This window comes from Neodiprion lecontei, chromosome 7 (genome assembly GCF_021901455.1).
Source record: "Neodiprion lecontei isolate iyNeoLeco1 chromosome 7, iyNeoLeco1.1, whole genome shotgun sequence".
NCBI lineage: Eukaryota > Metazoa > Arthropoda > Insecta > Hymenoptera > Diprionidae > Neodiprion > Neodiprion lecontei.
The window spans coordinates 20,026,141-20,039,434 of NC_060266.1; the positions used below are offsets into that span (position 1 = coordinate 20,026,141).

Sequence of the window (13,294 nt, forward strand, 5' to 3'; positions counted from 1 at the left end):
CTGCTAACTTATTCCAGTGCGATTTTTAATAATTGTATGTTTAATCCATAAAAATAGTGTAAGAGTTCGTCGTGTGAAATAACATGTGATCAGAGGATACGATTTATATAATTACGTATTGAGTCAGTGTTGCAGGTCTAAGTTTTGTGGGTTAGGTTATTGTAGGCCTGCTATTAGCAGAAAGTATTTTTGATACCATAAAAAGTTTTATAATTCTGAGAGTCACGGGATAGGCTAACATAAGTGAGACCTTATATCGAGAGACTGGATATTGACAGGTTAGATATCGCAGGCTTTGGTTTTGCGTGATTCGGGTCTATGACCCAGGTTACATGAATTCAAGAATTTATGAATCACGTGGAATTAGTATTGATTTATTTATAAATCTTCAACCGTCGGTTGTAAAATTTTGATCAATCAGGTTTCAACTTCTTCAACATTAAGTTTCAACAGATGCCGTTGCGCACAGTTTCGGTAACGCGGAACGAAAGGGAAATTAAAAAAGTTACATCATATTCCCTGCCAAGTACCTACTTCAAATTTGATATCGTTTAAATCCGTTATGAATTAAGCCCCGTCCGGACTTTTGTCCATTTTGCGACACTGTGAGCCTGTGCGCGCGCACCTTTTGCACTGCAGCTCAATGTTACACTATTGCGCGTAAAAACGTCGCGTCGATATTGTGAAAACAAGGAGATGGCGGAGAAGGAGATGAAGAGGAGGAGGGCGATTCCCGTGGCACGAAGTCAAGTTTTGTTGCCTTTCGCGCTGGTCGCTCGTAAAAATATGAAACCTGAAAGGTTTCAAGCCTTTATATTGCTCGGAGCTTACACGGTCCGCATTCTCGTCGTTGCGAAAGAGTCCAGCGTTAAAACACACCTAAGCTTTTCACCCACACGTCCACACTTCTGGCGTAAGCCGTGAACGGCTGGGCCGAGAAAATAATGAGACTCGGTCCCTGTATATGTGTACAGCCGTGAAAAAATTCTTCAAACTTTTGTCCGTGCCGTTTTATTTTAGATATGTATGTATAGGTACTCCACACGTCGAGTACACCTAATCAATTACCCACGCTGAACATTTTCTTGTTCTTGGTTTTTGTTTTATTTGTGTGTGTGTGTGTGTGTTTTTTTTTTCCTCTCTCTCTCTCTTACTTTCTTTCTTTTCATCGTTTTGCAAAACTCGAGAAACCAAACCCGAACCTATTCCTAACCAACTACGGATTCATTGCCTTGGTGATTTCTCAAAGTTTTAAATTACTCAGGTTGTGTGATTTAAATACTGGACAGAAATTTTTTTTAAATCATTACTATATTTGCTACTTCGATCAGATGTATAATGAATTAACAATCCTAGGCTCTGGACCCCGTTTAAAGAAGCTTCTGAACATCTGAATACAGGAATTTTTTCTTTTTTTCTTCAATTTAGAAAACAGAATTAGGTAGATGCCAAAAAAAGAAAAGAAGAAGTTACGAAAGAAGGAATTGAAATTGAATGGTACAAAAATGAGAGAGAAGGAAGGCTATAAACAGACTAGAGAAAAAAGTGAAGAATTTCACCATGACTAGCTATACTATACGTCTAACTATATGTCTAACAACGAGTGTGAGGGGGCTAAAATGACACGTGAATTTCTCATCTGTATTCCACGCATTTAACTCTCGTTCTTTTTCTTGCAAGGAATTTTTCCTTTTTTTCTTCAATTTAGAAAACAGAATTAGGTAGATGCCAGAAAAAGAAAAGAAGGAATTGAAATTGAATGGTACAAAAATGAGAGAGAAGGACGGCTATAAATAGAATAGAGAAAACAGTGAAGAATGTGTCTATATATCTATATATAATGTATCTATATATATATATATATATATGTATATATCGATGTTTACCAAGGCTATAAGTTGAGCCATCAACGACGCTGCATGTATGCGTCGTATACAGTATAATACAGAGTGCACACAAATGGTTTATCGAATCGCGTGTGTTAACAGATGGAGATCGGGGAGGAGGGATAGAGGACCGTGTTGGTTCTCTAAGTAATTCGTAGTAATTCTGTGGAACGGTAACGAGAATGGGTTCGTATATCGGTAATACCTGATGGGCGCAGAGCCGTCAGCCCATAAAATAAAATAAACACTTGAAACGACGGCGTGCGTTGCGGCAACACTCGGGCGCGAGGTGCAAGTGTGAGGTTGTACATAAACCCCTGATATTATAGTGCATTATACAACCGCACCGTAGGACCATCCACGCTTACCAACCTTCGACCACCACCCTGAATTATACGCCAGGGGTTCGTCGCTCCTCTCGTTCGGAATGGGTATACAATATAATATGTATGCGCACATACGAGCATTAAATCCTCCCCCCTCCGCCGCCAAAATCGACGCGCCTTCGATGGGATTTAACGCGGATTTCCTTATGTAAATTCAATCAGGCAAAAACACTCGCGATATGTGTAGGTATACCATATAATACCATGTACGTGCATGGTTTTTATTTCAGCAGGCATTAGCGCGAGGATTTTTTCACGCTGGCGATTTTTAAAAATTTTTAGTCGAGGTTGGTGGATGTAAATACGGTCGTCAATTATACGGGATGACGGAAACATTTTTTTTATCGAGTTTATATTCGAATTAATTGAGTTTTGATTGTTTAGATCGAATAATAGTTTCAAAGTTTTTGGTTGATTTTTTTTTTGTACAAACGGCAAATAGAACAGCATGTTGAAAGAAATCAAAACACAGACAAAAAATTCTTGTTGATCGGTGTTATTTTCATTCGATACGATAATCGAAAAATATGCTTTTAGTTATGGGTTCAAAATGAGAATCACTTCTGTATCTGTGAACCGGAAGATCTATAGTACGTGTTAATACTTTTGAATATATTTTTTTCAAGAAGAAAGCGAATACAAAGCTTGTTATTATAATCTACAAACCGAGAATGAAACGTTTAGAGTTTCGATTGGATATCGACGTTTCGAGTTGTTAAAAAAATCATCTCTAACCATTCTCAGTGTGGTGCTTGTATTGCGTCTGATGAATTTATCGTCCAACTATATCTCGGGAACGATGAACGAATTTTGAATGATTTATTTCTGAAACAACGAGGCATTTTTCTACTCAGATCTTCGTTCGGTCCAGCGGTTTACGATTCAATTGAACACCAATCAAAATCGATGAAAAAAAAAACAAGATTCCATTTTCGAATGATCTACTACCACGAAACGGATCCAAGATCAACCGTATCAACGATTTATTTAAAAGTCTCCTTCCTCTTTCCCTGACATCAGATCCAGACGTTCCACATCCGATCGATCCTTTCTTTCGTTGCGGATTAAAAAAAACATCAATCTATATATATATATATATATATATACCTGCCCATATTTCCAGGACTCGAAGGATATCCAGGACAGCTGCGAGCCACCCTACTGACTTTACACGCGTCACATCCGTACGTACATGTGACACGCGTGGGTGTCCAGATCCCAAAGAGAGTCAACACAGGTACCTACCTTACCTACATACCCAAACGTTTCTAGCATTGCGTCAAATCGGCGCGCGTCTATGGACCGAAGAGGGGGGAATAGGGTCGGGAGAAGAGGTGGGGGGCGAGGGAAGGGGGGGGGGGGGCGGAGGGTGGCGCAGTAGTCCAAATAACGAGCGTCGACGGGGATGCCGCTCGTGCGTCGCTGGTTGCCGCTTTGCTCCCGCGGCGAGAAACTCGGTCGGTAACCAAGGCGACGGCACGTCAGGCCGCCCACAACCCTCCGGCTGTCTTGTCCGATGTGTTTGCTCAACGATTTCATACCAATTACAGCCTACTACCACCCGATGCCTGCCTACCCCTTGTGCCTACCCACCCTGCATCAGTCCTGCATACCAACACACGCGATTCGTTCGTTCCCCTCTCTCTCTCTCTCTCTCTGCCGCCCTTGAACCCTTGGAAAGTCGCGACATGCGTGTTTATAATAAACAGCACGCGTATTTCCCATTTTTTTTTTATTTTTTTTTTTTTTTTCATCTTTTCATCACCGTTCTTTTTATTTTTCGAAAATTTCATTTTTTCAGGTATATGCACGCCTACCTGTTATATTTTAACGTATCGTACCCTTTCTTTTTTTCTTGGCCACCATCTCTATCCCGAATTGGTGAAAACGCAAACTTTGTACCCCTGGTGAAAATGATTTCTACGTTTATACACGAATTTTTTGAAGGAAATTGGAACATTTCGTGAAAATTGTTTTCGTAAAGAATTGCAAGCATGTATAGTTTTTCATACGAAAAAATATGCATATTTTCAATTTTTTACGGAATAATGCGCAATGTTTCAAGTTCTGTAAAAATTTGTAGTAGGTTGTAGAAAATTTTCCACCGAGGCATTTAGTCGTTACGTATTTTAACGGGATTAATTAATTGCTGCAGGGATTGCTCGTTTCGGGTCCCATTCCAATTGAATAGAACCTGCTTTTAGCGGGTTTTTATTGTTCATTTTTATGACGTTAGAATATCAAACTTCCGTTTAAAATTACAAAAAAAACCAACCGTCCAAAGTTGTTGTTTATTTCTGTTTTCCAACCGACGAGAATTATTGCTCTCTTGATCATCAACCAGTAACATTTCGACAAATTAATTGTTCGTCTCACACTTTCTTTATGGTATTTAACTTTTCTCGATTGGATGTAACAATCGTTTTTCCCTGATAATTTCTGTTACGAAAAACTTGCATTCATTCAATGAAAACGAATATTATTATTACTGTGAAGACGGTAAAATTTTCGTTTTAGATTATTTTTTTTTTTACTCAAAGTAAGGAAGAAAATTTTGTACGTAATTATACACATCAGGTTGTATATGACAGGGTTGAACAAAAGTCGTACTTTTAGTTTGATTAATTTACCATAATTCAATGCTTTGAAACTTATATCTATAAATCGGCAATCGATTATATAATTCCCATGACATTTCCGATAGAGCCTAAAGTGTGCGTGTCACTATATTTTGTCGATTGTGGTAAAAAATGAAAATAGTTAGCGGAACTAAAAATTTCTCTCAGTGTACGTACGCGTTGAGGATGAAACCGAATCTGCGGGCTTCGGAAACACCCGTTACGTCGAGTGCCCTGAGACAATAGAGGCTCGTAACAGCTGACGCAAGGACCTCTTACGACACCCCCTAAATGGATTCGGATTTCATTCGCCATTGGTTTTTCCTCGACACTCTCACGCGCATTACAAGTATAACTAACCGCGAATATATTGCACGTAATATACCCAAGGTTGGTATAATAATGAGGCGAAGTTGTCGATAAACGTGCGTGCGGGGTGGTTGATTCTTTCCCTCTTCCTCTTCCTCTTCCTCTTCCTCTTCCTCTTCTCACCCCCTCCAGCCCCTTTGTTCTCTGGCTTTTTTCAGACCCGCGATGACAGACGACTCCGTTTCGAGCCAACTGAACGACCGCTTCAAGAGCCTAATCGATTTCGCTAATGTGTTAAATCATCCTCTCTCAAAGCCCCTGCAGCGTGTATTCAGCTTACAATCTCCCTTCAACGGAGGGTGAAAATCAACTTCAATTAATTTTCACCTATAATCACGAGCCAAGACGCGCGGTGCGTACCGATGAATTAAAAATGGAAAAGGAGAGGGAAGAACGGGTTCGAAATAGTAAAACGGCGAGAATACACTGAGAAAAGTTTATTTTAGGGGAAAGTTTTTTTTTTTTTTTTTTTTTTTTAAAAGAAAATGAAAACACTTTGAGCAGCTTTAGTTTGAGGACTTTATTATTTATAGTTTCGGGAACATTGTGGAATTTTTGCATCGAAATTAATAACAAAATGGCGGCATGCCGCATACAAGTAGCGAACGACCACGTTTTCGATCCGTTGGCGAAAATTTCTCGGTCAATTTTTGATCCTATCGACTTGAAATTTTGACGCAATCTTTAAAGCTTGTTTATCCGATTCGAGATCGTGGCTAGATTTTTGAATCCAGTCCCAAAATTTTTTTGTAGAAATTTTTTTAACAAATTTTTGATCGCAAAATGAAATTTCTTGTTGCCACGATTTTGTTATTAATCCAAACGAAATAATTCTAACATATTCTTGAACCTATAAATAACAAAACCCTCGAACTTAAATTGCTCCAAGTGTTTTCGTTTTCTTTGAAAATAAAATAATGAAACTCTTGGAAATATATATAGATTTCAGACTGTCCAAGCTGTACCCCTCCCTTATTGTTAACAAATGCATATTTGAATATGGTGAGATAAATATTTTTTTATAATTATCAAATTTCAGTTGATCCAAATAACGATCGATAGAAATTTTTCATTAGTTAACAAATCATGTTTGGCTCGACTAAAATTTGACAGCTGTAACGAAACATTTATTTCGCCATATTCAAATATACATTTGTTGATAATAAATAAATTCTCTTCTCAGTGTGTAACTTCTATAGGTAAATTTTACATGTACAGAAATTATAACGCAAATTTCTTTTCAGGAAATATACGAAATGTTGTCCTGTGAATCTCTTTACTAAAATTTTATTTTTTATTTGCCTCAAAGTTTCCGCTGTGCCTCAATTTTTTATTAATATTATTAATATTATTATTATATAAATGCTTAACGAGCGAACTTATTCAACACTTCATATCACCGTCTCTGTCAAAACGTTGGACTTGCATTTTTCGTAAATTTCTGAATACTATAATATAAGCCCAATTTGTCTAAATTTTTTCTGCTCAATTCAAATTCTGTTAGTCATTAAAATAATAATCATCGTTAAAATTTCTGAAATTTTTATACGAAGGTTGTGTAACTCTGAATCGATGTGGAGATATTTGTAGAAAGAACTGACCAATAAATGCACAAGTTTTATAATAATCTCGATTTGTATAAGGATTCGGGTTGCGGATAGTTGAAAATTTACGTAATTTATATGATTTAATAGATTTAATCTTTGAGTTTAATTATTATTAAACATACGTTATAAATATAGTAAACATTCTATCTCTAGTTATTCTAGGATAATACAGCAGGTGATCTTTGTATTAAAATAATATGTAAAATCTTCTTTGGTAGGTTAATTAATACGAAATTTATGAATTATACGATTTCGTATTGAAACTTTTTTTTCCCCCGTCAGTTTTCTAATTAGGTCAGATTCAATTCAGCCCAAGTCCTACAACAGATATTGAATCTTGTTTGACAATTTTGTTAGCTTCAATTTTCCCTGTAAGTTGTATAAAAAATATATTGTTTTTTTTTGCAATCGTAAGAGGGTTCGTTTGGTGAAAGAAAAAAACCTGACGAGAATAATCGTCGTTTCGTAACTAATTCAATCGAATCACTAAGAAAAAGATTTCGAATATTTTTTTTACCGACAATCCTCGCGCGGTTGGTAAGATTGCGGTGATATTTTAACCAGTCGATAAGTTGCCAATAGAAAATCGCCTTACCGACGTTTTATCGATAAGTGATTACCGACTGAACGGGTATTTCTGTCTCGCTTTCATTTATTTCCCGCGACTTTCCGCGTTTGAAATTGATCGATCGATCCCTCGCTTCATTTTCTTTAATTCCTTGATTCCTCTGGTTTCGAAGACGTTGGCGTTGTATTGATATTTGAATTTAACGGTATTTTAAAGATCCGCCTAAAATTTAGACCTGCTTTCATCGTGATTGGAATAATCTTTGGCGTGATGGTGAGTGTCGATCTCGTCAGAGGTGAAGTGATTTGAACCGCTGTACATGGAGAATCCTCTCCTCGATAATTCTTCGCCAGGTACAATCGTCGGATTAGTGTAACAAAAATCAGCCATCATTTCTTTTTGTCTCGCAAGTTGATTCGATCTGCAATCCATACGTATATACGTACATACTGTAAGAACTGTTGGTAAAAATTATTCCTCCAAACACTTTTTCAGTTCTCCAAAAAGTTTCCCGCCCGAATAATAATTTACTAAACGAGTCCGGTGTTAAGTTAAGCAAACAATAATATACACAAGCTTTTCTTTACTTATTTTATACAATTCAAGGCTCGACAGACAACGATCACCGTTTCGTCTAGCAGGTCTGTAAGACGCAGGATCTGTAGGGCAGTAACTACGTGTAACGTTAATATCTTTGTTACAATGCTAAATTAAACAAACAATCGTTCGAAACGTAGTAAAGATAAGATATCGCAATACTTCGTCATCCTTTGAATTTAATATATTACTCATTCACTGTATGCTTGATGATCAGATAAACGAGTACTTCTATCTTCTCAAGACTGCAATGAGCAACGGGGGAAAATTACATCGTTAAGGGGACATTTAGAGGAATTTCAGGAATTTCCTGGGTATTTTAGTTAATTATTATTTCATGCAGGAAGAGTTTTAAAAAATTTAGAGATTTTAGGTACGCATTTCTCACATCTTTTAGAGTAAATTTGGCTAATTAGATTCTCATTTAAATGTACCAAGGTGACAAACCAAGAGTGCAATTTTAATAGATTGTAAAAAGGTGAAAATTCACTGCACGAAAGATTTCTCACTTAATATTTGTCGCACAGCATACGGATTTTTCCGACATAATTTACTTAAAAATACCCACAAATTTTTATAGAAGTTTTTCAACAGATTCGTTTTGAAAGAAAATACATCGTTTTTAAAAATCCTGACAGAAAAATTAGCCATTTTTCAACATAAGATTTAGGGTAGGGCCAAATCCTATGAAAATGTGTGAAAATTTCAGACGAATCGGTAAAAAAAACTTTACACGAGAAACCTTGGGCGCAAGTTTGAAAAGTCAAAAGTTGAGAATAATTAATTTAAAGTTTAAATTATCAAAGAATCGCAGTATGCAGCCTCGTAAAAATTGAAGCTTTACAAGGCCCAAAAATTTTGTTTAGGGAAAAAATCGATACGGACTTATCCAGGTGAGGAATGAAAGTGTACAAAAATGGAAAAAAACCGAGAATCGATACTTCCATTAATCATTATAGTCGAGATAATCGTTTACGAACAGCATCATGATAAAAGTTGAAAGAATTTATTTGTACCAACGATTTGAAGAGGAACAGAGATGAAAGAAAAAGAACTTGAGACACACCTTTTTCAACCAGTTGATAAAGGCACCGTTAATTGCATATCGTGCATCTACTCGAGCGAAAGACGTTACATTACACCTAGAATGAACAATGCGGAGTGTCTGCATCTGGATTTTCTAAAGACATCGCGTATTTCCTTTCAAACGCGGTATACCTGGTGTACTTACTTGTCGGAGATGAGCCTGTTTACCCTGACGAATAGAACGGCGACGAGGATAAACAGGATGATTAACACCGCCGCGGCGATCCCACTAGCGATGTAAAAATACAATGCGAGATCTTCGACGGTCGTCTGAAAAGAGCGGCGTTACGATTGTTTTCTTTTTCTTTTTTTTTATCCTTTTTTTACTTCTTTTTTCGAAATAACAGAAATTAGGATAATTGGTCAATTATCTGCACTGAGAGAAATTTTTAGTTTCAGTTACCGCTCGGTCCTTGACTATTATCATTTTCTACCACGATCGACAAAATATAGTTCTAGGTAGAAAACGAAAATTAGTTTTCTAGCCGTTACCGGAAAGTCTGGTATCCGTTGCTATTCTTTCTCATTACGATCACTGTTGATAGATTTTCTTGCAACCGTTGCGAAAATTTAACGCTTGCGCAACGATAAATTGACGTTAAAGCCTCGTTTAACTAAAAAAGCAGAGTAAACCGAAGAAACTGATTTTGCGTTGCAATTGACAAAAAAGTTAGGCGTACCTCGTTTTTCGTTATTCCAACAATATTCGAACAGGTTTTTTAACGATACCTGTTTTACGGAATTTTTCTAGTTACTGTAACTAATGAAATTTTTCTCAGTGTGCGGTACAAATGATGATATTCGGGAATCGATCGGCTGCGTAAAGTGAAAGGAAAAGAAGCTTGATCGAAGGTTGAAGCGTCGCTGATTCTGCGTGTTTCAGTTCATTAATCTTCAACGATTTATTCAATAACTGTGAGTAAAACCACATATACTCGATAGTTTGCCAGAAATATCATCCGCAAACCGAAAATATTTATTTGAACGAAGTTTCGATCGATCGGAAACTGAAGTTTTCTCTAATACAGATTTCTAATTTATATGTATTTTTTTTTTTTTTTTTTTTTTTTTTAAAGATGCGAATTGATTTACTTTCTTGGCGAAAAATTGGTCCGATTCCAACTGCTCGAAGTCTCCGACTCTTCAGGTGAGAGGAGAAACGATTTAAGCAACAGCGTGTTAGAAAAATAGCCGATATACGCTTCGGTGAAAATTCTTCGCTTCGGTGAAAATTCTTATTCGTTTTTTGCAAACTGTAATCAATTAACCAAAACGTCATTTACACTTGTAATTCTCTGTCAAATTTGTAAGTCTGTCAAAGCCGATTCGTCATCGCGACGTCCCGTCATCGGTTCGAGATAACTTGAAACTCGTTGATAACAGGCCCGAAAACTTGTATGAATTAATAAAGATGAAGATGAAGTTACGAGAAAGGTTAATGATGAAAGTAGAAAGAAGGAAAAGCCAAAAGTGAAAAAGAAAATTTAAACAGTGATTGCAGTGTACTGCGAGTAGCGCTAAAATGACTATAATTGTACGAACAAGCGATCAAACAGCGATAATATTCTCTGGCATTATCTGCAGACTGCGATACCAACTAAAAAATGGATGAGAAACAAGTTTATCAGGTGAATCAAGCAAGTTATTTTCACTATACAACCTAAAATCCGAATGCGTTGTTAATGTTAATGGTTGACAGAGTTAAGGCCGCGGGATTAGCAGACACAAACACACACGCACACACGTGTTACGTTATCGCGGTTTCGCATGAGCGAATATCTCTGCAAGCAAGCAGTCAAGACCCAAGGAGAAGGACGGAGCGATTCGCTTTGCAGGAAATGACACAACTTTGGATGCTTGGCAATACTTTTCAAGTATATACTATTTCACTCCCGCTACCTGCTGCCTATAACCCGTCTTATTGCCAAGCTTGTTTATTTATTCTCGTGCCATCACGCACGACTGCACGACACTTCCGGAAAACGTTTCGCAATTTAGCGCGTTCAGGTGCGTACATAATGAATGTTAAAAGCGTTCGCGGAGAAAAATTTGGGGATGAAAAAATTGGAGGACAGGTATGTCGAATTTTCATAGGCGCCAAAGTCTTATTCGTATTATTTAAAAATTTGGAAGGTCTGAGGATAGAAAATTCAGGGTTAGTCTAATTTTTTCGGCGACCAGGAAGTCACGAGGTTTAAGGTTTGTTCGGGAAGAAAATGAGATTTTTTCATTAACTTTTCGACTGCCCATAACTACGTTAAAATGTTCTTAAATGTGATTTTTATCAAATATTTAAGAGTAATATTTTTCGACTTTCACGTCACTTTAGCAATAACCGGGATAAATGTAACAATATGTTACGTACGTAGAAAGAAAAAAGATAAAATTTTGTTTAAATCGATATAACAATACATGAGACTCAAAATTGAAAATAAAAAATGTAAACGAGTATAAATATTCCGTATATTGCTGAAATCTAAGTTAATAATTAACCTGAGAGTAAAATTTTCAAATGCATTAGTAAAATTTCATGACGTTTTAAGGGTCGCATCGAATTTCGTAACGTTCAAAAATTTACAGGTTTTTTCGGGTCGCTAGACACCCAGAAATTATAATTATTCTTCTATTCTTTTACTTCCCCATATTTATACGTTGAAAATTTCTAAATTGTATAAATATAAGTTTTCGCTTCTTTGAAAATTCGATATTGTGGCCCTTCAATTTTTTCATCTTTCCAAATTTTTATCCCCACCCGGAGGAAAGCATCTTCGTTGTAAAACCTTTTCGCTTTCGGTCTGAACAGAAAATATTAGCGAAAAACTGTCTGTATTTGTTGAGATCGCATACGATACGTGTGGACGTGAAATAAGATACGAAATGCCAGATGAACAAGCAAAGGAATTCATTGATTCAGTCGCGTCTCCTCGGCAGTTAAAGAATGAACAAGGCAAAAACCGTTCACCTCGCGATTCTACAGCGAAGCTCATAATTTGTTTCATGCAACGCGAGCATGTTTTCACACGTTTTTTCACGCGTGTTTTCCGTACACAAAGTACCCGTTTCTACGACGATAAAGCGAGTCAGTCAATGCGCATGCGCAGAGCGCTGAAAATACCAATTTCGATTTGCGCGCACGCGCGGTCGCGAAGAAATCTAACATTACGCGACCCTAACCTCAATTTCATGCGTCGTGAAAAAACGCGCAACATATTCTCGTCGTATAAAGAATCGTTGGGAACAAGGAGGCAACCGTCTTTCCCCAAAAAGATCGAGTTTGCCTCCGTGTTACACAACAAACTATAACACGGAGAGAATATTAACATACGAATCGTGACGAAGGAATCCGGCCGAAGTTATCAACGTTACGGAAACGAAACCTCAGGCTATAAAATCATCACAATCGGTCAATTTGATAAAGATTTTCAAGAAACTGGCTATTCGAAATTAAACTACATTTTCTTTATAACGGTTTACCAAATCCCTGACGTTCCTAAGGATGCGAACTACCGATTTATCCGTTAAACGTGCATCGTTGCAGTGCAACATGATCCTCGTGGGAAACAAGGTGAATAAAAACTGATTCGTGTGACTAAGATTAGCTTCGATTATAGCGTAAATATGACTCATCAACCGCGAATGGTTCGAAACGATCTGACGTGTATATCGGCATCGTTCGACGGGTAGTTGACGTGAAAATACGCGACAACGACGACGAGACGTTACGCAAGTTCGAAAATCGTCGAGGACGCACAAAGTATGTGTAAGGTACTTGAGGTGAATGAGGTATGAAGAAAAAAAAAAAAAAGAAATCGTTAAACTTACCATAACAGCTCGATAACGATGGCAACGAAGAACCGCGAGGCAGTGCGATTGACATACGATTCACAAAGAATAAGGTCCCACCTCGCGACGTTGAGGCATTCGGTATCAGCTGGTTATCATCGTTCACTTTATACGCGAGATACAAGAAAGGCGTAGCGCAGATCCTCCTCGAGCGGGACGCCGAAGGCCCCCCACCATGATCCAAAAACTACGACGACACCATGCCGCTTATCACTGATTACACGTGGTGGATGTAGCCACTCTGTATAACGAGTGTCGCGATAACGTCCGAACCGTTCTTGATCGGTTTTCGTCGTTTCGTTTCACTCCGAGGTAATATCCGCGGTACTTTGCC

General features: G+C 37.5%; 1 long non-coding RNA gene across 1 annotated transcript; it reads right to left on the minus strand.

Moving 5' to 3' along the window:
- Positions 1-7,861: 7,861 nt before the first annotated feature.
- On the minus strand, positions 7,862-12,953 carry LOC107220884. The gene is made up of 3 exons (XR_006905269.1): positions 12,940-12,953; positions 9,263-9,387; positions 7,862-9,173 (listed from the first exon to the last, which is right to left on the minus strand). It is a non-coding gene; the product is annotated as an uncharacterized LOC107220884 (long non-coding RNA).
- Between the last annotated feature and the right edge of the window lie 341 nt (positions 12,954-13,294).